At 40.5% G+C, this 25029-nt stretch overlaps 1 long non-coding RNA gene across 1 annotated transcript in view; it reads right to left on the reverse strand.

The window, feature by feature from the left end:
* Positions 1–4707: 4707 nt before the first annotated feature.
* LOC122564648 overlaps positions 4708–25029 on the reverse strand; it is a 25732-nt gene continuing 5410 nt past the window's right edge. The window contains exons 2-3 of the long non-coding RNA XR_006315948.1: positions 13875–13960; positions 4708–4935 (exon numbers count right to left, since the gene is read on the reverse strand). This is a non-coding gene — a long non-coding RNA (uncharacterized LOC122564648). The remainder of the gene's footprint in view (positions 4936–13874; positions 13961–25029) is intronic.

The raw sequence follows: 25029 nt of genomic DNA on the forward strand, positions 1-25029 counted from the left end.
GGGATACCTGGAAGGGGCATTTGAGACATGAAAGCATTCAGAGAGAGCTGAGATACATGGAGCCAAATAGCAGATATGGGAGGGGAGCTGGAGAGAGATGTGAAAAGGCATGCACGTCATGATGGGATGTGGTTGATCTTCACCAATGAAGGTTTTTCTCAAGTGGTGTAACTCTGCAGAGAGAATAGACTGGAGCTTTCAAGACAGGCTAAAGCTATCTATTTGATTGGAGCTGATTGGTGCCCAAGGAAGATGTGACACATACCAGAGAAAGACTCCCTGCTGCCACTAGTCTTCTTGCACATGTAGAGTCTCCACGTTGTTTCTTGAAACGAGAGTTTCAAAAATGCAATTAAACCTTTGAACAAAAACAAACGCTATGATAAGAATGTAAGTGCCTCAGATTCTGCTTTCTGAGTAGATTTATACAATTCTCTCTACCCAAAGCAAGAAAGCAGCAGAAACATGACCTCTTACATTACCTCTTGCGATATTTACTTGCTTTACATTCCAACTTAATTATATTTACAACACGGAGAGGAACTGGTAACTCCAAATTTCAAGAATCCTCACTCATCCGTCCCCTGGTGAACATGAATAATTTGCAACATAATTCTGTTTTACCAAACCCCTTCAGAGGTCTTTATTAATAGTAAATAAATATTTGCTGACAAGAAGACAGATTTCACACTTAAGCAAGCAAACTCATTTCGTACCGAAACAAGTTTTACTTCAACCATTTGCTAACAGTCCCATCTGATATAAAAGGTTGCTCAGCCTTAAACAACCTCATGAGACCTAGCACACTGTTTATTTTGTTTAATTGTCCTTAGGTTCCAGTTTTATCGCACTGAGAAGGAACTATACTTCTCACATTTGTAATTAGCTTATTTCTACATACCCCTCCCCAATATATCGAGATACATTCTATTGGCTAACCCTGTTCCGACAGCACCCACAGGGGTCATTCATTATAGGTGAGCTGCCCCATCCCCCAACTATATCCAGAATGACCTTGGAACACGATCGTAGAAGCTAATTATTTACTGAGTGGGAGATCTATAGCTTTTGATGAGGAACAGAATCAATGCACAACTGGCGACAAGACATTTTTATGCACAATCTCTCAACCACTGATGCTGAGATCAATGACAGATTTCCTATTCTCACTTCGGGAAAGATCGCTCCATTCAATGCCTGTGATCATATTTTCATGTGGGTTCTTTGGGTATTTCAACGAGCTCAGGTCAATTTTTTTTTGTCAGCATTGATTTGTTTATTTTTACACTACACGATGGTAAGGCTGAGGAGAAGGATGCTCCAAACTGTACAGCATCCAACTTCTGACTGGAACTGTAACGCAAGGCCAGAGTCACTCGGTTACTCATTTATGAAATCATCAACTCAATCACTACACACCAGATTAAGCAAGAGGACTATCCCTCCTTAACTGCTTACATTGTACAAGTCCGTTACTTTGGGGCAGCTTAATTATCAGATCAGAGACAAAGCCAAGAGAACCACTTGTACTACTGAGCTAATTCCTTGCAGAAGTCCACAAAAGTGGACTTTCCTTGACTTGACATCTTGAGGAACATGGGAATAAAGGGAGGCACCTTTCCAAAATGAGAAAGATCAAGTATTTTTCAGTAAGCTTTGCACAACCAAAACGAAAACATCCTGAGTGAGACCAAGAATATATAGTTCTGGGAATTTAGAGACAATGTTGGACGAGAACTTGTAAATCTCTCTTTTCTTCCTCCATTTTAAGGGCCAAAAATTCAACAATCAAGTGAAAAGGTTAACACTGTAGCTGACTCAATTAACTGTGGGACAGTTATCATTCAATCAGCTGAATCCTGAATAGGTAGCATTCTTATGGGTGGCACGGTGTCTCAGTGGTTAGCACTGCTGCCTCACAGTGCCAGGACCCTGGTTTGATTTCAATCTCGGGCATTTGTCTGTGTGGAGTTTGCACATTCTCCCCGTGTCTGCGTGGGTTTCTTCCAGGTGCTTCGGTTTCCTCCCACAATCCAAAGATGGGCAGTTAGGTGAATTGGTCACACTAAATTGTCCACAGTGTTCAGTGATACTTAGGTTAGTTACATTGTTCAGGGATAAATATAGGATAATAGGGTAGGAGAATGTGTCTGGGTGGGTTAATTTTCGGAGGGTCGGTGTGGACTAGTTGTGTTGAAGGGCTTGTTTCCACACTGTAGGGATTCTATGAACCCCTTTAGTTCCAGATCAACCATAACTCAATCTTCAGTTGCTACTTCTTCAAACAGTTGTTTATAAAATACCTGCCAAGGGTATTAGGATACTGGTTTTTACACCTTTTCAAACATCAGTCTTTAAAACAGTTCTCTTATGTCAATCCATAGCTTTAAAAAGCACGATATAAAGGTACAGTCCTTACTATTCAGTCAATATTTGTATGGATAGAGCTAAACCAATCTGCTAAAATGGTGATCTCGATAATGAAAATGTATAAACGATGCTGAAACAATCCAAATCAAAAGCAGGAGCTGAAGCTAAAGTAGACAAAATTTGAACTAAACAATGTAAAGGGATATTAAGGCAAATAAACCAAAACCTTTGTCAATAGGAGTGTTTCAAGACACATCTTGATGTCAGAGAAAAAAGCAGCATAATCTTATATTATTCCTTCATGGGATATGACTGTCATTGATGGTGTCAATATTTATTGCTCAGCACATTGAACCATGTTGAAAATTGAAAATACTGGAAGTTACAATTACCTCATTTTTGCGGTGCATGAAAATAAGTAAGCAAGGCAAGTCCCATTAGTTTAATCCCTGCCAATATATTCTAGGAATTTGATGATTCATTCACTTCTCTAGAGACCAACCCAAAGGTATGCTACAGACCTCCAGGATTAACTTTAATTGTCCTCAATGCCCCATATTTATTCCAAGGTAAAATGGGGTACTTAAATTTGCTTTTTGACTCTGTGATCCTCTAATTTTCACATTAACACCCATAGAACTGATGCTTCCTCAGTTCCTTGCTAAAATACCCAACTGTCTTACTACAGCTTTCCAGGTTAATTCTGCTGGCTGTTTTCAGCCAAAAGACAATGTTTGGATTACTGTTGATGTTTTCAGCAGCTTTTCCTTCACAAAATCCAAATGGGAACTTCTCACGGTAAATGATGATTATAGTATTCTCTGCCTGAAGCACATATATCACTTAATATTATATACTGTCGCTCTCTCAATCAAGTGGTATGTAGTCTGTGCTAAATCAAAGCTGAAAAACTGAATTGTATTTCTGTTGGCAATTGTACATGGACTGACTAAACCAAAGAATCTTCCAAATAAGGTTCCACCCTGAATCATGATGGCTATATAGCATGCTTTTTGGAAGGTAAATAGAAATCTAAACAAATTATGTTACCTCTTTGATCCTATAACCCATATGCATAATTTGTATTGATAATTCACCCAAAATTGCTTCATTTATTAAGAATTTACTTGTTTACAATTTGAACTTACCTTCTTCTGATCTGGAAATGGCATTTACAATGTCCTTTTTTATTGAAATAAGTGTAGACTACCTGGATCCATTATGTGTCCAGCTGGAGTTTAAACACTATAATCCTTGTTCTTCTAAGTTAAACACAAGCTGCCTTTTAAGTTATGTTCATTGAGTTATTTTCATCAGTTTCTCAAACAGATACCCCATCTATCTGCAGTTGAAACTTTAATTCCCATAATTAACATTACAAAACATATGAATTATGAACTTGATATTTACAAGCCATCACACTCATCTGGATCCCTCTTCTCTCCTCATTCAGAACCTTCTCTCACTTCATTATATCACGTTCTTTCACTAACTTTAAAGTTTTTGCCTTCCAACACCTTCCTAAATCTCATGATAATTTATTTTCACAAAATCTTGTCTATGTTCTCCTCCTAAGATAGTTATGTGAAGTAAATCTTTCGTCAGTATATGCGGTCTTCACCTAAACTCCCTATGGTTATTTCCTGTGGAATTTCTGGTCTCCTCTTTCTGTTCCATATCATCAAGAATATTAACTTCTTCAAATCCACAGTCATATTTTGAATCTTTCCAGTATATGTTATTTTAGCATCTCCAAAGTTTTGACCATTGGTAATGCTATCTATAAATTATCTTTGCTTTTCTCAGGCTGCCTATATCCTTCCTTACTAACCTCAACCTCCATCTCAGACATAGATTCAAAACATCTCCATTATTAGAACGTCTTGACTCTAACCACTCTCTCATTTGACTGTCAAACCACAAGCACACATCTACAACAGTCAACATCCTGATTGTACACTTAAGATCTTTGTTTTCTCTAAGTCACTCACAGTTTCTCATCTCTTTTATGGCTGAAGACATGACTAGCCTGATTATTCAATGTGTATTGTATGTTCATTACCTTATTAAGGCTAAGGACACATAGGTTGAGAATATTTATTCATTAAGTACCTTAATCAAAGAAAACAAGACTTATTTCTGTGACCAGTGAGGATATATGTGTCTTAAAAATGTTTTGTATTGAACTTGCCAGTGTATAAGAGATCATACACAGAAAACAAATCTCAGTTCAAATCAATCCAAATATTTAATTGTCAAATTGTTTTACAAAAAGGATTGATTGCAGAAAGTGATAATTATGGTCTCTAAAAGACAAGTGTCCTGTATTATGTGATGTATAGAATATGGAAAATCATTTTCCCTTTTCTTTGACTTCATTTGAAATATTATCTGTATTGTTTGATTTAAAGACTGGAATTGGTTAATGATATGTTAAATGCATTATTAAGGTTAAGCATATGCAAGTGAAGGACACTGATTGGTTTCGTGCCTTGAGTACATATAAAGAGAGACGTCTGGGACACCAGATGTTAGGGAGCAGGCAGAAATACGTGAAGCTCCATTCTGTAAATAAAGCCAAATAAAGGTTTAGTTTCTGATTACCTATTCTGCAATTTAGCTTCTGAATTATTATACATACACATACAAATAAAAAAAGACCACTTTGCAAGTAGAGAACCTTTTAGGAACCTTTGCACAGATTGGTGAAAGCATTAGATAAGCTTGAATGCAGTGTTGTGTGTATCCTTGAGCATCTCGGACAAACAGCACTTGTACTTCCATCACTGGGCTAAGTACTGGATGGTGTTCTGGGATTTCTCCAACAGATGCTGCTTCACTGTTGTAGTGAATCGAGGGCCACTGAACTGCACAGGCCGTAATGTATGGGCGGTGCTTGAACAGATGTGTGCATTGATGTAGTGCCACATGCACTCCTGAAGTACACTTGAATTGTTAGCCCTCGTTTGTATTTTGGTGGAATAATATGATCTTATTCCCACTCATGCTTCTGTTGGGTTATATGAGCTAGTGACGCTGAATTGTTACGCACAAACATATTATGACGCAATTAGATTTCTGACAAAGACACAATTCACCTCCACATTCACACCTTATAGGAAGTGTGCTAAATTGCCCCACCAAATTCCTTTTGCACAATGAGTAAGAGAAATAGAGTATAATGGGATATAACTATTCGAATGATCACAGTATAAATGATGATGCTACTCTGTCATTGTGAAAGCAGAGTAGAGGAAGGCATATAATGGAGCAGGAGTTAAACACTGCCCTGGTGAAAATGCTATTCAGTAACATGAGCATCTTGACGTACATCACTCAGTATTTTACTCAATGCTCCCTCAGTAAATAAAAATAAATTGGTGAAAACTGAGTGGTTTTTGCAAGTAGGAATGTCAACCAAAATGTAAGACAAAATGTCTGGTGATGTGGGAGTGATGGTGGGGCAGGTAGCAACATATTACATTTTTTTTTAACATGGCATGTTGATATGATGTGGATTGTGCTGCTTGAAAAAAGTAGTGAAAACAACTGAGGTCAGTAACATGAGCATCTTGACGTACATCACTCAGTATTTTACTCAATGCTCCCTCAGTAAATAAAAATAAATTGGTGAAAACTGAGTGGTTTTTGCAAGTAGGAATGTCAACCAAAATGTAAGACAAAATGTCTGGTGATGTGGGAGTGATGGTGGGGCAGGTAGCAACATATTACATTTTTTTTAACATGGCATGTTGATATGATGTGGATTGTGCTGCTTGAAAAAAGTAGTGAAAACAAATGAGGACATTGCTAGTTAGGTCAGCGTTTATTACCAATCCCTAATTACCCAGAGAGCAGTTAAGAGTCAACCTCATTGCTGTGGGTGTGGTATCACATGTAAACCTGACCAGATAAGGATGTAGTTTCCTTCCCTAAAGAGGATTAATGAACCAGGTGAGGTTTACCTGACAATTGACAATGAGATTCATGCTCGTCACTGGACTCTTAATTCCAAATATTCATTAGTAATTTTCAGAATATGCTTAAAAAGGAGAAATATGTGCTGCCCAGTTCTGTAAATAAATCCAACGTTCAGTCAATGCAAATAATAGGGGAATGGGAATAACAGGAAAGTATCTAGCAGCTCTTCCTAGGAATTGCTGAATTGGGCTGAATGATGCACAGCAAGATCCCACAAAATACGAGGTGATTAATGAGCAGATAATCTAATTCTGAGACATCGCTTGAAGAATAAATATCTGCTAAGATGTAGAGGATGTTTCTGTGCTCCATGGAGCTCGATATTTCTTATAGATGAGTAATTTTCTTCACTTTAGCTGAGAAAAGTGAAATCTCCAGCTGTAGTGGAGAGGAATAAAGGATGTGGGCACACACTTATATCACAGCACTGGATATTATGCTGGGAGCAGGGAATTCCCCCACAGATGTTGTGCTATTTCTGTATTTAGTTTCCATATCAGATGTAAGTCATTATCTTAGAACTTTTAACTTTTCAAACCACAAAATTAATGTTATACGTATTGCATGACAGGCATAGCATGTCAAACGTTGACCGAAGAGATTTGGTGTTTATCTTGGCAGTTCTTTACATGAAACAAAATACATTATGTGTGACTCTGCACAGGTCCATAATTTGACTTTGTGTGTAATTGTGTGTACTTTGATCAATTGCATCAAATAATGACTACTCCTTGTGTTCTTAAACACCCACAGTGGGATAATTGAGGGTTTAAAGAAATTTAATTAAAGGATTATGCTGTCACTGGCTTAGAAACACCTCCATTTAATAGCTCATGATGCGATTATACTGACCTGGCATGTCTCTTTGTAAGCAATGCATAAAGTGCTTACATGGTCTATTCAGAACTTGCTGATTTCCACCCCAAATTTCAAACTCTGCTTAATTCAAACAGCAATCTTAAACTAGGAAGCCCACAAAATTGATATTTATCCAGGTACTTGAATATTCACTTGCATCTCTTTGAGACCTACATATAACATTCCTCTGCCAAACCTGGGAATTGCCTGTCTCTGTTGGCCTTTATTGCTCTCACAGCACTGACACTGACCCTTGATATCTGCTATTTGGTTTACTCTCTGCCTTGGATTGACATTGAAGTTCCTTCCAATGTTTAACAACATTGATGCATGGGCTTTCATTTTCAGAATCCAGTGTCAAGTGCAGATTTCAGAAGTTCACATAGTCAAAACAAATAATGAGGGGGATTGTTGCATGTCATGTGTCTTTTGCGTGTCTTTATCATGCTTTACATGGCGAATGGCTCCTGTTCTTGACTTGAGATTGACCGTCTCTAAGGATCTGAGTGTGAATCTTTCTGCTTCTGGCATGACCTGAATAACTTTCTCCAAAGTTCAATCTTCCTTTGACTGTCAAAGAAATCTGACAAAACTCAACAACCTTTGTAACAAAGACTATCTCTTAAAAATTCTGATTTCAAACTCTGCAGCCACAGTTTTCAACTTAGTCAGTAAGGGCCATCAGTCAAATTATCGACTGATTCCCCTGGAAGCTGAACTCTTCTGCTAAATCTTAATTTTTCAAATATCTTTTCATTCTGAGATTGAAATAATTCTTTAAAATATTTTCAAAAGTATCCCTACTATCTTTCAGAGTTGGTGATTTATAACATTACCTACTATAGGACCTATGAAGACCTGATATACTTACTTGATCAACTTCAGACATTGTGTTTACTTTTAAAGCAATCCTGTATATTAAGGAAAAACAGAAATTGCAGGAGAAACTCAACAGATCTGGCAACATCTGTGGAGAGAAAACAGAGTTAATGTTTTGAATCCGGTTATTCTGAAGCAGTGTGAGGGCGCAGGGTGGCAGGTGGATGAGTGAGGGGATAGTGTCACAGATAAGTGAGTAATGGGTTGGGATTCATTGTAAGAGATGAGTTGGGCAGGATGTCATTGGTGAAATGACGAGGTAGGGATACGTTTGATAGTTCCCCAAGGGTTAAAGTAGGTTTTAACAGTTTTTTTTCTCTAAGTCACTGTTCAGGTAAGTGAGTTGAAATCCTCTATCCCTGACTCTTAATCAGAGTTGTAGAAATTTTTGGTTGGTTTCCAGAGAAAGAGCCCGTTGGAAATTTAAACTTCCCAAGCAATTCCCAAACAGTCATTGCATCGAGATCTCTGAGGGTCCTTTCGCACAACTTTCATGGTAAATTGCTGCAAAGGTGATTTGGGCTACAGTGTTTGAATATACCCTGATACAAAGCAATAAATTTACAAGTCTCTGAAACATAAGCAATTGTTTTTTTTCTCTCTCTCCAGATTTAATAATGGTGATCTGAGCTGGAGACTGTTGTATGTTTTCAGAATGCCTGATGGTTGGCAGGTGTGATGCATTTGGGTTGTGTTTTAGACTGTGTGCAATTCATAAAAGGAATTACACATTGTTTCTGGTTATAGCGTGTTCTAACGTGGCACACTGTTTTGTCACACTGTTGAACCACTTTCGGTCCATACTTGATAAGGTTTTGCTTTTGGTCAAATGCTAATGATTTCTGCTGGATTACATGGGCCATCAGTAATGACTGTACTTGGCATTTTGTTCTACGTTAAGGTCAAGTATTTTGTTATCCTTTGCAGTAATAGGCAGATTTAATCTTTTTCCTTTTATTTCACTCAAGACTTCTAAGAGATGTGCTCAAGGAATCATCACCATGTGACTAAAGGGTATAAAGATATCAATTTCCATCTTAATAGGGATTGCTTGTATCCTGCGGCACTGATAGAAGTGTGCTATTGTTCAGAACCAAATATTTTAGTATTGGCATAGACACCAAAGTGCCTGTGCTTGTATTATGTTTGTACGCACCATGAGCTGAATTAAATATCTATAAAATCTTTTAGCCTTACGTCCCTTATGGCAGGTTCTTATGTTAGAGGAGCTGACAGAAGTATTGCCTGATGAGGCGCAAATTTCATTGCAGGTAAAGGTAACAACATGGTTACAAAGCAGTATTGAAAAGTGTTGAAAGGGAAAGCTTATCTATACTTGTCTCCTAAATAGTCATTCTGTATTGGTTCCCCAGTATGGTGCAATTCACATGTTCAGATTTGGTAAACACATCCAGTTCCAGCCAGTGGAATAATGATCTTGATGTTGAGTTTGGTGGTCTGATCCTAATGTTAGCTCAAAGCGTTCAACAGCAGTCTCTTTGTCATGTTTTGATGAAAACTCAAGTGGTGATCAAGAAGATGTCCCCCTGCAATTGGAGTGACCAGGGTGAGTTGTTATAGCAACACTTTAATGCAGTGAATCCCAAGGACAGAATCTCCAAGCAATTGGATCTGATGAGTTTAGCCGTGGCTAACTAAACAAACACATATCAATTCTGTGGGCACACAGCTTTCAGTGTATAAAGTAGTGGGGTGTTGACATCTTCACCAGCATCAGGTTAGGCATTTGGGTGATGTTATCTCTGCATTTGTACACATGTCAGCCAGATGGTGGAAAAGGCTTCTGTTGGTCCCATTGTGAAAACACATTCATTGACATTGACTCTGCTAAATGTATGCTCACTTTGTATCAGTGTCTTTGTCATCTTTATTGGATTATGTGTCTTGCGTAGACATCTTATAGATCTTATTTTATCTGGTGTCTGCCATTGATTGATTTGGAAGCAATGTCTACCTCACCTCTCGTTTATCATTGTGTTGCTTCCTGAACTGGAGCTTCTGGTATCTGCATGTGTCACATGCCTTGCAGTAAAATCCCACCCTGACAGCACTCTGGGTCTCCCTGCATCAACCAGACCGCACTGATTCAAGAAAGCAGCTCACCACCACCTTCTCAGGGGTAACTAAGTGCCTTGTACGAATAGAATACATTCTGGCACATCAATATTTTCTTTCCACCTATACAATGTATTCGCCAAAAACGGATACTCCCGCAATTTCATCAACAGATGCCTAAGGGAAAGACAATAGAATGAGGACATGCCACAACCCAAAGGACTAGCCACACTACTATACATCAAGAACATTTCTGAACTGACAGCCAGACTACTGCGACTACTAGGACTCATAACAGCACACAAACCAACAGCCACTCTCAGACAACAACTCACCAGGATGAAGGACCCGATACCCAGCATGAGCAAAACCAATGTAGTGTACAAAATACCATGCAAGGACTGCACAAGACACTACATAGGGCAAACAGGAAGACAGCTAATGATCCGCATCCATGAATACCAACGAGCTACGAAACGACACGACCAGCTATCCTTAGTAGCCACACATGCAGATGACAAGCAACATGAGTTTGACTGGAACAACACTACTATTATAGGACAAGCCAAACAGAGAACAGCCAGGGAATTCCTAGAGGCATGGCACTCATCCACAGATTCAATCAATAAGCACATCGACCTGGACCCAATATACCGGCCACTGCAGTGGACAGCTGGAACTGACAACCGGAAGCGACAGAGACAAACCACTATAAATGCCGGAGGAAGCATCACAGTAGCGCTTCACAGGAGGCTCCATATCACCTAGACAGGAGACAAAACGTCTGCAACACAAATTCGGCGAACAGAACCACAACAACGAGCACCCAAGCTACAAATCTTATCCCAAAGTTTGAGATTCATGTACTTTTTGAACAAAATAAAATGTAATTCTGCAAGTACAAATTCACTCCACAAACTTACATGTATGTGCGTGCAAGTGGATGTGTGTGTGGGCGTGTGAGTGTTTGTGAGAGAGAATGGGTATGTGTGTAAATATAAAGGGGTATAAGTTTGTGAGGGGGTGCATGTGTGAATGAGAGTGTGGGAGTGTGTATGTGTGTGGGAGCGTATGAGACAGAGCTTGTGTATAAGAGTGGGTGTGTGTGTGTGTGTGTGGTGCAGTGTGGTCACCTAAGTGTGACACGCGGTAGGTACTCATGTGACTCAGCCTACATTGTCTATCTCATAAACTGCAGGCAAGGGTGCCTTGAGGCATGGTACATTGGTGAGATCGAGCAAAGACTACAGCAGTGGATGAATGGACACCGCACAACAACCAACAGACAGGAGTTTTCCCTCCCAGTCGTAGAACACTTCAGCAGTCTGGGACATTCTGCCTCAGATCTTCGGGTGACCATCCTCCAAGTTGGACTTCAGGACGTCAACAACACAAATTGGCTCAGCAGAGGCTGACAGCCAAGTTTGCTACCCACAGGGATGGCCTCAACTAGGACCTTGTGTTCATGTCATACTACAGGTGATTCCACTGCACAACACACTCTCTCACGCTTGTGCGTAAGTGCGCACGCGCACACACACTCTTACAGACCCATATGCTCACACATACACTTCCACACACGCAGCCTCTCACAGACTTATACCCATTTACACTCACACACATATACATCCACACACTCTCTCACAGACACTCACACTGCCCCGCCTGCCCCCCTCCCCCAACATGCACATGCGTACATATAAGTTTGTGGGGTGAATTTGTACTTGCAGAATTGCATTTTATTTTGCTCAAAAACTGCATGATTCAGTATAAAATCCTGTAAATCCTTTTTTTTTAGAAATAGCATCAGTCTGAACATTGGGAAACAGACAGACAGACTTTAACCTCACAGCTTCAATGCATTATCTGAGCTGACATGGCATCTTTGTTAAAGTTCACTTAAGAATGTAACTTTAAATATGTTTTGGGTTTTACATATGAAAGAACTGAAACCAGCATGGTCATTCTAAAAGATGAGAGACTTAACAAACAATCCAGATCTTTATCAATATATCATTTCAGTTGCATCACACTGTAAACGTTTGCTATAAATTCTGTGTCTTACGATCTTATGCTCCACAACCACCTGATGAAGGAGCAGCACTCTGAAAGTTAGTGCTTCCAGTTAAACCTGTTGGACTATAACCTGATGGTAAAGGTGGCACTGTTCATCTGTTTCCCAGTTTTAGGGGGTTCTGTTTGTGGCCAACACCACCACTAGGTGGAGCATCATGCACTCATGTGCCAAATCAGAGTGTTTGAAAACATGTTATTGACCATTAGTTGAGGAACAACTTATATATCAGTTTTTAACAGATATGGTAAATCATCCACCCTGTTGGATGGCACTGCATTTTCAATTTTGTTAAATTGTTCCCATGTTTGCAAACAATCATTTGTGTGCATATAGTCAGTCACAATCACTTCTGTGTGCCACACAAAAAATGATTATTTGCTGACATTGGTGTGGGAACAATTTGACAAAAATGAAGATGAAGAGTCATCCACGGGATGGATAATTTACCATATCTGTTGAGAACTGATGTATAAGTTATTCCTGAACTAATAAACAGAGCCAAGTTTTCAAACATTCTGTAATTCAATTAGATTACTTACAGTGTGGGAACAGGCCCTTCGGCCCAACAAGTCCACACCGACCCTCTGAAGAGCAACCCACCCAGACCCATTCCCCTACATTTACCCCTTCACCTAACACTACGGGCAACTTAGCATGGCCAATTCACCTAACCTGCACATTTTTGGACTGTGGGAGGAAATCAGAGCACCCGGAGGAAACCCACGCAGACATGGGGAGAATGTGCAAGCTCCACACAGTTAGTCGCCTGAGGCGGGAATTGAACCCAGGTCTCTGGCGCTGTGAGGCAGCAGTGCTAACCACTGTGCCACCGTGCCACATGTGCCACCCTAATATACTATTAGAATAGACCCTGCTCATAATAGGACCTCCAGCAAATCAAAATACTGACAATTGTTTAAATGTTAACTCAAGAAGAAGATTCAATCAGCACCACACAGGCGCAGATAGCTCAGGGTTATCATCTTTAAAGACAGTCTGCACCGTGAACACCCACTTTGGTGCATAAATTGACTGTTTAATATAAAGTTAAAATTTAAGCAGTAGAAAAGTCTTTGTTTTGTAGCCTGTTTTCAGATCCCAATATGTATTCCAGAAGGACTCTTCTTCCTCCAGTCTGCAGTGTTTGAATTCTCCCTGATCTTTTGAAGATATACTAAGCAACAGTCTTTGATTTCTCACTCCATTTGGAGTTTTACTTCGAACTAGATGATGTGGTTCTGTTAATTAATGTAGTTCTGTTAATTAATCTGTGTTCCAGCACATAATTAGTTAGTGTCTACCAACTACTAAGTAAGTTTCCCAAAATTTCAACAGTCTTGCATTGGATCAGCTAGCAGGCACCAGATCAATATACAATATCCTAGAATAAAGGAACAGTGTGTGTGTGTAGGATTCCTACAGTGCAGCATAATCACTTACATAAAGTAAATTGATGCAACTGCTCTTCTGCATGTGAAAGGTTTGAGAGTGTTTGCTTTCTACTTAAATCTTCACAAACTAAAATAGCAGAATGTAACTGCCACCATGTTAATGTAAACATGCAAATTGTATGGTAAAGATGTGTTAGGCTGTAATCTGGCTTAAGTGTTTGAAGATAAAACCATATACTTACAATGTTAATGGAAGGATATGTAAAACACCTCACCATGACTGCTTCTGTGGTCAACTTAGTAGAGCCATGGGAAAACTACATCACACCTGTATTGAAATGGATAATTATTAACTTCAGATAAGGGTGTAAACCCTTAAAAATACATCACATCATTTTACAACAACGTATACTATAACTGAGCCTGGGCCGATAAATGGCAAGTGAAATTTCTGCTACAGAATTGCTAGGCCGTGTCATTCTCTAACAAGAAAATGTCTGCCCACCACCTTTTGCTATTCAACCAACCTGCAATTAACACGCTTTAATACATATCATCCACCAGATCCCTGCAGCATCTTGACCAGGTTTCTTAGATAGCATCTTCCAAGCCCAACTCCTCTACTGCCCATTAAGATGAAGACAGAAGGTGCACAGTGGACCGGCAAGTTGCCCTCCAGCATGCCAACTTGGAAATATATTGGTGCTGTATTCTGTCTAACAGCACTGTAGGAGTACATTCACCACAGGATTATAGCAATTGAAAACAGCAGCTGACCACCATCTTTTTAAAGGCAATGAAGGAATGAGTTATAATAATAGCCTTGTCAAATATACTCATATCTAAAGAATGAATAAATGAAGGAACAGTTTCAAGTGGTCTGTATATTTGGTCACTTTGCGTTTGAAACACAATCCATATCACTGGGAACATGCAACTATTCTCGTAATATTTTTGCTGAACTTCATTTTGAAAATAAATGGGAGAACTTGAGAAAATATCATTTGTTTCCAGTTGTCTGCCATCTCAATCAGGGATTGACTCCCAGTTAACATTGCTACAGGTGGGAATGTCAGATTTGAGTTAAACCGGTTAACATGGTTAAAGAAGTTAAAAACTGGTAGTGAAATGTCTCCACTTAGAGGTCCAGGAATAGACTCTGGTGATGTGAACATTGAGTTTAAGTAAAGCTTGTGAATACATCATGCATCCACCAGATCTACCGACAACTCAGTTACTTATTTAAATATTTAAACACAAAAGATTTTGACACTGAACTGCCAAGTCCACCTTTTGTTGTCAGCAATAATGAGTGCTTTTACAGCTTCTGAATTTCAAAAGTGTTTGTCAAGTGTATATGCTGTTAACAGATATTCTACTTGAGGACTGCGACTGAAACTAGTTACAGATTTAAAAGAAAAAATTTTCAATGTATTTTACACTTGCAACAAATAAAAAGAATCAGTCCTGATGTCAAGGCTTTACAGTTTTTTTGTGTTGTTAGCTTTGGGCTTGGCAGGAAATGACAAAGTTAAAAGAGAGCAACTTTAACCCAAGATCGGTTTGGCAGTGTAATGAACAGCTTTGAAGAAGTAAGCCTGTCGTGGTGATGATTGGGTGCTATATGCTAGGCAGTACTCAGTAAAAGGTAGGTAAGTCAGATACTGGAGTGCAAAGGGAGGGAATATGACCTGAATGTACAAGCTCAGATCGCACATTAGCAGCAGGAAGAAGTCGCCATTGAAGTTATACTTAAGAATTTTGCCAAAGTTATTTTTAGATTAGATTACTTACAGTGTGGAAACAGGCCCTTCGGCCCAACAAGTCCACACCGCCCCACCGAAGTGCAACCCACCCATACATTTTACCCCTTACCTAACACTACGGGCAATTTAGCATGGCAAATTCACCTAACCTGCACATTTTTGGACTGTGGGAGGAAACCGGAGCACCCGGAGGAAACCCACGCAGACACGGGGAGAATGTGCAAGCTCCACACAATTAGTCGCCTGAGGCGGGAATTGAACCCAGGTCTCTGGCACTGTGAGGCAGCAGTGCTAACCACTGTGCCACCGTGCCGCCCCACCAGTTATATCTGTGATTTCAGGGGATTATGAACATATAAATGTATTTGGCCCTTCAAGCCTGCTCCATCATTCAATAAGAGCATGGCTGATTGGCTGTGCCCTGAATTCCACATTCCCATATACCTGTCTTCTGAGGCAGAGTTCCGAAGTCACCCAACTCTCTAAGGCAGAAAGGTTGCTCTTATTTATGTGCTAATAGAACATTCCTCAATTCTTGACTTACTCACAAGAGGGAACATCCTTTTAAACCATAAGACATAGGAGCAGAAATTAGGCCATTCAGCCCACTGAGTTTTCTCTGCCATTCGATCATGGTTGATAAGTTTCTCAACCCAATTCTTCCACTTTCTCCCTGTAATTCCCTTGATCCTCTTGACAATCAGGAACCTATTAAATATATGGGTGGCAAGGTGGCTCAGTGGTTGGCACTGCCAGCGCCAGAGACCTGGGTTCAACTCGAAACTTGGGTGACTGTCTGTGTGGAGCTTGCACATTCTCCTGTGTCTGCGTGGGTTTCCTTTGGGTGCTTCAGTTTTCTCTCACAATCCAAAGATGTGCAGGTTAGGTGAATTGGCCATGCTAAATTGCCCAGGGATGTGTGGGTTAGGTGCATTAGTCAGGGTTAATGTAGTGTAATAGGGTATGGGAATGGGTCTGGGTGGGTTACTTTTCAAAGGGTCGGTGTGGACTTGTTGGGCCAAATGGCCTGTTTCCATATTATAGGGATTCTGTGAAATATACTCAATGACCTGGCCTCCACAGCCTTCGGTGACAGTGAGTTCCATCGATTCGCCCCTCTCTGGCTGAACAAATATCTCTGTTCTAAAAGGTCTTCCCTTTACTCTAAGGCTGTGCCCTCAGCTCCTAGTGTCTCCTACCAATGGAAACATCTTCCCAACATCCACTCTGTCCAGGCCATTCAGTCTTCTAAACTCCATCGAGTATAGACCCAGAATCCTCAAATGTTCCTCATATGTTAAACTTTTTATTTCTGGGACCATTCTTGTGAACATCCACTGACCAAATTTCTTTTCACTCCCACCTGGTCAAAACCATCCAGGACCTCTTAACATTCAATTAAATCACCTCTCACTCTTCTAAACTCTAGTAAAAGCAAGCCCAAGTTCCTCAAGAGACAAACATGCTCATTCCAGGTATCAATGTATTCAATCTCCATGGAAACGGATTCCAATGCAATATTCTCCTTTGAATGAGGAAACCAAAGCTACACACAATATTTGAGATGAGATCTCACCAATGTACTGTAAAACTGTAGCATAATATCCTTATATTTTTGTTCAATTATAGGGCTCATAATAAGGGATAGAATTCTATTAGGAGAAAGTGAGGACTGCAGATGCTGGAGAGTCAGCATCGAAAAGTGTGGCACTGGAAAAGCACAGCAGGTCAGGCAGCATTTGAGGAGCAGGAGAGTCGATGTTTCGGGCTAAAGCCCTTCATCAGGAATGTGGAGGGGTTAAGGGGGCTGAGAAGGCGATAGGTGGATGCAGGTGGAGGGTGATGGTGATAGTTCGACGGGGAGGGTGGAGTGGATTGGTGGGAAGGAAGATGGACAGGTTAGTCAGGTCAAGAGGATGGCGCAGAGTTGGAAGGTTGGATCTAGGATGAAGTAGGGGGAGGGGAGAATTGTAAACTTATGAAGTCGACATTGATGCCATGTGGTTGGAGAGTCCCAAGGCAGAAGATGAGGTATTCTTCCTCCAGGCGTTGGGTGGCTTGAATTTAGCATAGGAGGAGGCCCTGGACTTGCATGTCCATAGGAGAGTAGAAGGGGGTGGTTTGAAGTGGTTGGTCACAGGGCGGTGGGATTGTTTGGTGTGTGTGCCCCAGAGATGTTACCTGAAATCCTCCACGAGTTAGTGTTCTGTCTCCCTGATGTAAGGGAGACCAATCCCATTCACCTTCTTAATCGCTTATGATACCTCCATACTAACTTTTATCAATGGTCTTTCATCTTGAGTTGTGACACACAAAACCTTCTTACTAATTGCTGGACATCATTGTTTCATTTTGTAGCTTTTGTACATGGGGAAGCTCAGCATTTTTGATTTTTCTAATCAGAGAAAGTCAGATTTTTGAACCATTACCCTACATCTTTTAAGCTCTGATATTACTGCAAGGACGATTGTCAGCAGCTGAGCTTTGAGCTTCCCTTGCATTGTGGTGTTACAAACCAACAGCAAATGAAGAAAAGTTATTTGATTTGTGCATAGCTATGCTACCAAGAACATCAACATATTCCCTTAACTTGCCACCAAAATAATATGTTGACACTTTCCCAAAGAAGTGTGAAATCACTTTCCTAACTCGCTTAAGGAAATGCTTTTCCAGATGTTGAATATTTTTGACCATGAGAACCATTTTACGGTTCTCACCCGATTGGCACAATCAATGTATCTTTCACTTCAATCCATCAGAGAGGCTCAATGAAAGCTCACTGCTGGGTTGGCACCTGGTTAAGGTGCTGGTCAGTGCAGCCAGAGGAGGTGGAAGATTGATTTCCTCCACAGCATTGTTATAGGGCATCCAATGCTTGCACTATATCCACACTGAGTGTGCCACTGAGAAGATGCAACAGACTGGGAGTATTTTCTTTATTCATTAATGGGATGAGCACATTGCTGACCAGGCAACATTTATAGTCCATCCCTAATTACTCAGGGAGCAGTGAAGAGTCAAACAAATTGCTGTGGATTTGGAGTTACATGTCAACCAGAACAGGTAAGGAAGGCAGTTTTCTTCCCCAAAAGACATTAGTGAACCCAGATGGGTTTTTCCTGACAATCGACAATAGATTCATGGTTATGATTAGACTCCCAATTCCAGATATTTTAATTGAATTAAAATTCCACCATTTGCCATGGCAGGATTCAACCCCAGGTGTTGTCTGGTCAACAGTCCACCAATAGTACCACTAGGCCATCACCTCACTTGAGTGATGTAATGGATCCATGTAACAGAAAAGGGCAGCTGCCACTGCGCCACTTGCTGAAACTTCAGAATCTCTTTATAGAAAGCCAAGTCTCTGCCTCTGGAAAGCACCAGCCTTGCCAGGTTTCACTAAAAGTAATTAGAAAGTTTTGAACTCTCTTACTGCTCTGACTTCCTGTCTTGTCTTTGTAGCTGATGTGTACTAACACATCAAGGGGCCTTTGGGGATATTGCAAATCCATGGAGGATTGCCATTAATGGATTTAAATATCCACCTCTGCCAGGTAGGTCATCGACATTAGTCCCAGTTAGCTCCTCAGCAAAAGCAGTGCGAGCCAGGAACAAACTAGCCTGATGCAATTTTCGACCTGCTTTCCCTTGTCCTCAAACCAACTCCCAAAGGCTGAGTATAATCCTTCCCAAAGCCACACAAATCCTTTTCTTCCCATGATGTAACTCTCACAATCTTAAGACTTGAAAAATGTCAATTTTAAATTTTGGTCCTAATTAAAAATTATAGCTCCCCTGACCTTCCTGTGCCATTTTGGTCTATTCTATGTTGCTCTATGCACTCATAGGTGACGGATGTTCATCATGGTTTTGTGCATGACAAACAATACCCACCTCCTGATGTGAAATGGAGACAACAAATGGCTCAATGTAAGAGGAACACATGAAGCATTATACCATGTTTTTTTTCTAGTTGGCCCTTTTTCTGTAGGTCACAGCAACTTCATTGCAATCCCAACAGCTAAGCAACAAAACGTGAAAGCAGCTCTGTATATCAGCCTGATCTACTGTTTGTCCAGCTTTAGAGCAAACTCTGTACTAGTGCAGAGCAGCGTTAACATTCATGGTGCTAAACAGATTAAAGTGCAATGCCTTTGCTGTTTCATATTACCCAGAGGAGCTATCTGTGTGCCTGTGATTGGAAAATTTACTCTACAGCTATGATTAAAGTTTATTGCCACAATTTAAGAATCAGTAGGAAGAAAATTGATAAATGTCACTTCCCTCTAGGCTGATGAAGAGGATTGGATCACTAAACCTTCATGTTCCTTTGCAAATGCATCCCTTGGAAAATTCAGCAATTTCCACAGTCATAATTTCATGACTATCTTACAGAATAAATAAACTTTAAAAAGAGCAAAATGATGACTCAGCATTTTAACTGGTCTGCCTTTTGAGACGAGGTCATAAATTTCAACCAGGGTTTCAATAACATAATAATTCTGTTCCATTTTATTGCTATGAATTATGAAATAACCTCAAGCTGACTTTACTGCTTCATTCAGCTTGGAATTGTCATGGAAAAATAGGTGGAAATCTAATATTTTAATATCGGCCAATACTGGAAAACTGGGTTCATTTTCAGCCCCAACTGATTGGGATATCTGGTTCCACTGGATCTGAATGGATATGGTTACTCTGACTGAGTAGAGAGGCTGAACAATGTTGTTAAGGCAAAGAAGTGAGAGTTCTATTCTCTTATCCAACTGAATTATGGATGATCATGAAGTGGAAATGCGAAAACCTTGATATTAAATTCCATCAACACAAGCCATGGGGTAGGACAACAGGAAGGGAGCTAAAAGTGAACAACATGATCTCAACCGGACATGTTTGAGATTGTTTCCACAAGGCAGTGGGGTGGCATTGTGGCTCAGTTGTTAGCATTGTTGCTTTGATTCCACCCTTGGGTGACTGCCTGTGTGGAGTTTGTATATTCTCTTCATGTCTGTATGGGTTTCATCTCGGTGCTCTGGTTTCTTCCCACAGTCCAAAGTTATGCAGATTAGATGAATTGGTCATGGGAAACTATCCTGTAGCATCCAGTGATCAACAGACTAGGAATACCAATGATAAATACATGATGTGGAGGCATCGGTGTTGGACTGGAGTGGACAGGGTTTTTGTGTGATTTTTAACTTTGATCAATACAAGAATGGGTCTGGGTGGAAAGTTCTTCGCTGGGTCAGTGCAGACTCAATGGGCCAAATGGCCCTTTTCTGCACAGTGGGGATACTATGACGTATTCTGCTCATGCACTTAGATTGAGCTCTCGAGATTGGGGACCAGTTTTCATTTTTATGGATGTATTGCCTATTTCTGAAATGAACATGATTGGCCACACAAAGTGAGTGGCTTTTCAGCAAATCATTGTCTGGGAAGCGATGGAGTACTTGGTGTATGTTGTCAAAGAAGCTCAAGATCACTTCCCTTACTCCTACCAACTAGTCCTGTCTGCTTTGTCTCTCCCGCATCGTGATCCCCTCCACTCCTACCAGCTCAGATGGCCTTGCCCTTATAAGAACTTAAGAAGTAGCAGAAAAGGCCACATGGCAGTTCCAGCCTATATCACCATTCCATACAATTTTGGCAGATCTTCCATCTGCGCCCTATCTTCCCACACTGTTCCTAAATCCTGAAAATCTCTCAATCACTTGCTTGAAAATGTCCAATGACTGGGCATCCACAGTTGTAGAAGTAAATAATTCCAAAACATCACAAACATTTAAGTTAAGCAATTTCAATCTGCCTCAGTCCTAAAGGTCTGACCACTGATTCTGAGTCTAGATTAGAGTGGTTCTGGAAAAGCACAGCAGGTCAGGCAGCATCTGAGGAGCAGGAAAATCGATGTTTCGGGCAAAAGCCCTTCATCAGGAGCCCTTCCTGCTCCTCGGATGCTGCCTGACCTGCTGTGCTTTTCCAGCACCACTCTAATCTAGACTCTGGTTTCCAGCATCTGCAGTCCTCACTTTTGCCACTGATTCTGAGACTATGACTCCATGTTCCAGATTCCCTGTCTAAGAGAACCATTTTCTCAACATAGAATCCCTACAGTGTGGAAACAGGACATTTGGCCCAACAAGTCTACACTGGCCCTCCAAAGAGCATTCCACTCAGACCCATTCCCCTACACATCCCTGGGCAATTTAGTGTGGCTAGTTCACCTAACCTGCATATCCTTGGACTGTGGGAGGAAACCAGAGCACCCAGACAGATACAGGAAGAATGCACCAACTCCATACAGCCAGTCAACAGGTGCTGGAATGGAACTCAGGACCCTGGTGCTGTGAGGCAGGAGTGCTAACCACTTGATATTTTTCAATCAGATCTCCTCTCATTCTCCAAAACCCCTAGTTTATTTATTCTCAGTTCAAAGGACAACGTCTTCTTCTCAGGAGCCAGTCTGGTGAACCATTGTTGCGCTCTGAGATAAATGTATACTTCTTTACGAGAACCAGCATTTACACAGAGTACTCCAAGTTTGCGCTTACCAACCCCATTTACAATTGTACTTACCCTGACAACTGAAGATAAACCCACCAAACCCCTACCATTCACCAAACATGCCGTCACCAGTGATGACCTATCCTTGGCCATGTGCCTCAAGCCTGAACTCATCACTATCCCCTTCCTGTTTCCTGAGGACAACAACTTTCTGTCTTCAGATGCCACTTCATGGTCCTGGATGTTCAATCCTGGATGGTCCTGGTTAGGTCAATATTTTGACTGGCCATTGACCAGAAAATGGCAGAACTCTGCACATTCAGGTTTATTAGATTCTTTGGCCATTTCTACTGCCTTCCTCCCTTGGGTAATGGAATCCGAATGTCTGAAACAGAAAGTACAAGTATGTGTATTTTTTTCAAGATTTGGAGATACCGGTGTTGGACTGGGGTGTACAAAGTTAAAAATCACACAACACCAGGTTATAGTCCAACAGGTTTAATTGGAAGCACACCAGCTTTCGGAGCGACGCTCCTTCATCAGGTGATAGTCATCTATCACCTGATGAAGGAGTATCGCTCCGAAAGCTAGTGTGCTTACAATTAAACCTGTTGGACGATAACCTGGTGTTGTGTGATTTTTAACTTTTTATTTTTTTTCAAAGCCACTATTTGGGACTTCATGGGTACAAATTTTAAAAATATCATCTTTGTTTCCTTTTTCTGCAAAAGCGGCAACAATTTCCTGTAAAGTAGAAAGAAATATCCAAAACCACTTCTCTAGGACATAATTAAAAATAGACATTACACTGTAAGGAGTACACGTGTTTAAAAATAGAAATATAAAGTGTAAAATGGAAGTTTGGACTGACTGGCTGCAGAGAATGAATCAGTTACTGTATTGTAATCTAAAGTAAGGGTAAAACTGTGTACCTTTCACTCATTGGTTCCATAACAGCATACAACCTCTGGAGAAGTCTAATATTTTGAAGTTAAAAATCACACAACACCAGGTTATAGTCCAATAGGTTTATTTGAAAGCACTAGATGCCTCAAAAGCTAGTGCTTCCAAACAAACTTGTTGGACTATAACCTGGTGTTGTGTGATTTTTAACTTTGTCCACCCCAGTCCAACACCGGCACCTCCAAATCATGACTACCATTGACATTTTGAGAGATTACCTGGCATCAGGTGCCTTTGGATTGAAGCAAAAAACTGTCAGCCAAAGATTTTGGATTGGTTCTAAGTGGCAGTTTGCAGAAGAACTGAGAGAAAGGAACACAGAAATGTGAAATTCCAAAGGGCTGAGCCAAGCTAGACTTCACTCTACCTCGCACTCTGTAAGTGGAAGAACACTAACTGTAAAAGACTCTGAGAAAAGAAACATCTAACTCAAGGCAAAAGACCTAGGTACAACTGACCAGCCACTGAACTGAGAATCCATGCAGTTGACAACAACATGATATCATCACCTAAAGCTAAAAAAAAAACTATGATAAGGTTTCCTTATTCTCCCTGTGGTTTAAACTTTTGATCCATAAACTTAATTTCTTTTTACCTATATTTTCTACCCAAATATTTCTGCAAAACTGATTATCTTGTCTGTCCTATTTTTCTAATTCGTGAAAAAAATGTGCATGCTTGGATTTAAAGGTTTAGAAAGAAAACCTTTAGGCTTGCATGTAAGCAATTGATAATAAAATTTTTTACATGTTAGTTGATAAGTTTATTGTGTTACGTTTTTGTTTTCTTGTTCATTGATGAAACCTGGTGGAAGTTTTTTCAATCTTAACCAGAGGGTAAAGTCAGGCTGGGTAACCATCCTACTGATTGAATTGATCATTTGAACATGTATGGCAACTTATAGAGAATAATATGGCTTTATTTCCAGGGCATTCTTTACAGCAGAGACCCCACAAAAATTTGGCAACTATGTATGAGATCTTTAAACATGGACAATGTGATATTGAACATTACTTGGAGATACTGGCGTTGGACTGGGGTGTACAAAGTTAAAAATCACACAACACCAGGTTATAGTCCAACAGATTTATTTGGAAGTACTAGTTTTTAGAGCACTGTGCTCTAAAAGCATGTACTTCCAAACAAACCTGTTAGACTAGAACCTGGTGTTGTGTGATTTTTAACTTTGTCCACCCCAGTCCAACACCAACTCCTCCACATCACTGAAAGGAAAGTGTGACTCATCCAGGACTGAGTTGAAAATGTATTGGAAGAAGCAAGAAAGCAGTAGAGAGATCCAGAGGCTTGAGATCTACAGCACAGAAGAAGGCTCTTTGGCCCATTGAATCCATGCTGGCCAAAACAACCACCTAACTATTCTAAACCCCATTTCCAGAACTTGGCCCATAGCCATGAATGTCTTCCCAACTGCACTTCAAGGTACTTATTAAATGTTATGAGAGTTTGTGTCTCTGCTACCGTTACACACAGTAAAGGTCCAAATTCCCAGCACTGTCTGGGTGAAAGTATTTTTCCTCATATCTCCTCTAAACATTGTGCCCCCTACTTTAAATCTATGGTCACTGGTCATTGATCTCTCCATCAAGGGGAAAAGTCTCTTCATGCCTGTCCTATATTTACCTCGTAATTTTATATATCTCAATCATGTCCCCTTTCAATCTCCTCTGCTTTAAAGAAAACAGCCCCAGTCTGTCAATCTCTCTTCAAAACTGAAACTCTCCAGCTCAGATAACATCCAGGAAAATATCTCCTCTTCACCCTCTTTAGTACTATCACATCCCTCCTGGAATGTGGATTCCAGAGTTGCATACAATACTCCAGCTTAGTTTAATCAACATAGAACATAGAACATAGAACAATACAGCACAGAGCAGGCCCTTCGGCCCACGATGTTGTGCCGAACATTTGTCCTAGCTTAAGCACCTATCCATGTACCTATCCAACTGCCGCTTCAAGGTCACCAATGATTCTGATTCTACCACTCCCACAGCAGCGCATTCCATGCCCCCACCACTCACACCTGACACCCCCTATACTTTCCACCCTTCACCTTAAATTTATGTCCCCTTGAAACACTCTGTTGTACCCGGGGAAAAAGTCTCTGACTGTCTACTCTATCTATTCCCCTGATCATCTTATA

This window comes from Chiloscyllium plagiosum, chromosome 30 (assembly GCF_004010195.1).
Source record: "Chiloscyllium plagiosum isolate BGI_BamShark_2017 chromosome 30, ASM401019v2, whole genome shotgun sequence".
NCBI lineage: Eukaryota > Metazoa > Chordata > Chondrichthyes > Orectolobiformes > Hemiscylliidae > Chiloscyllium > Chiloscyllium plagiosum.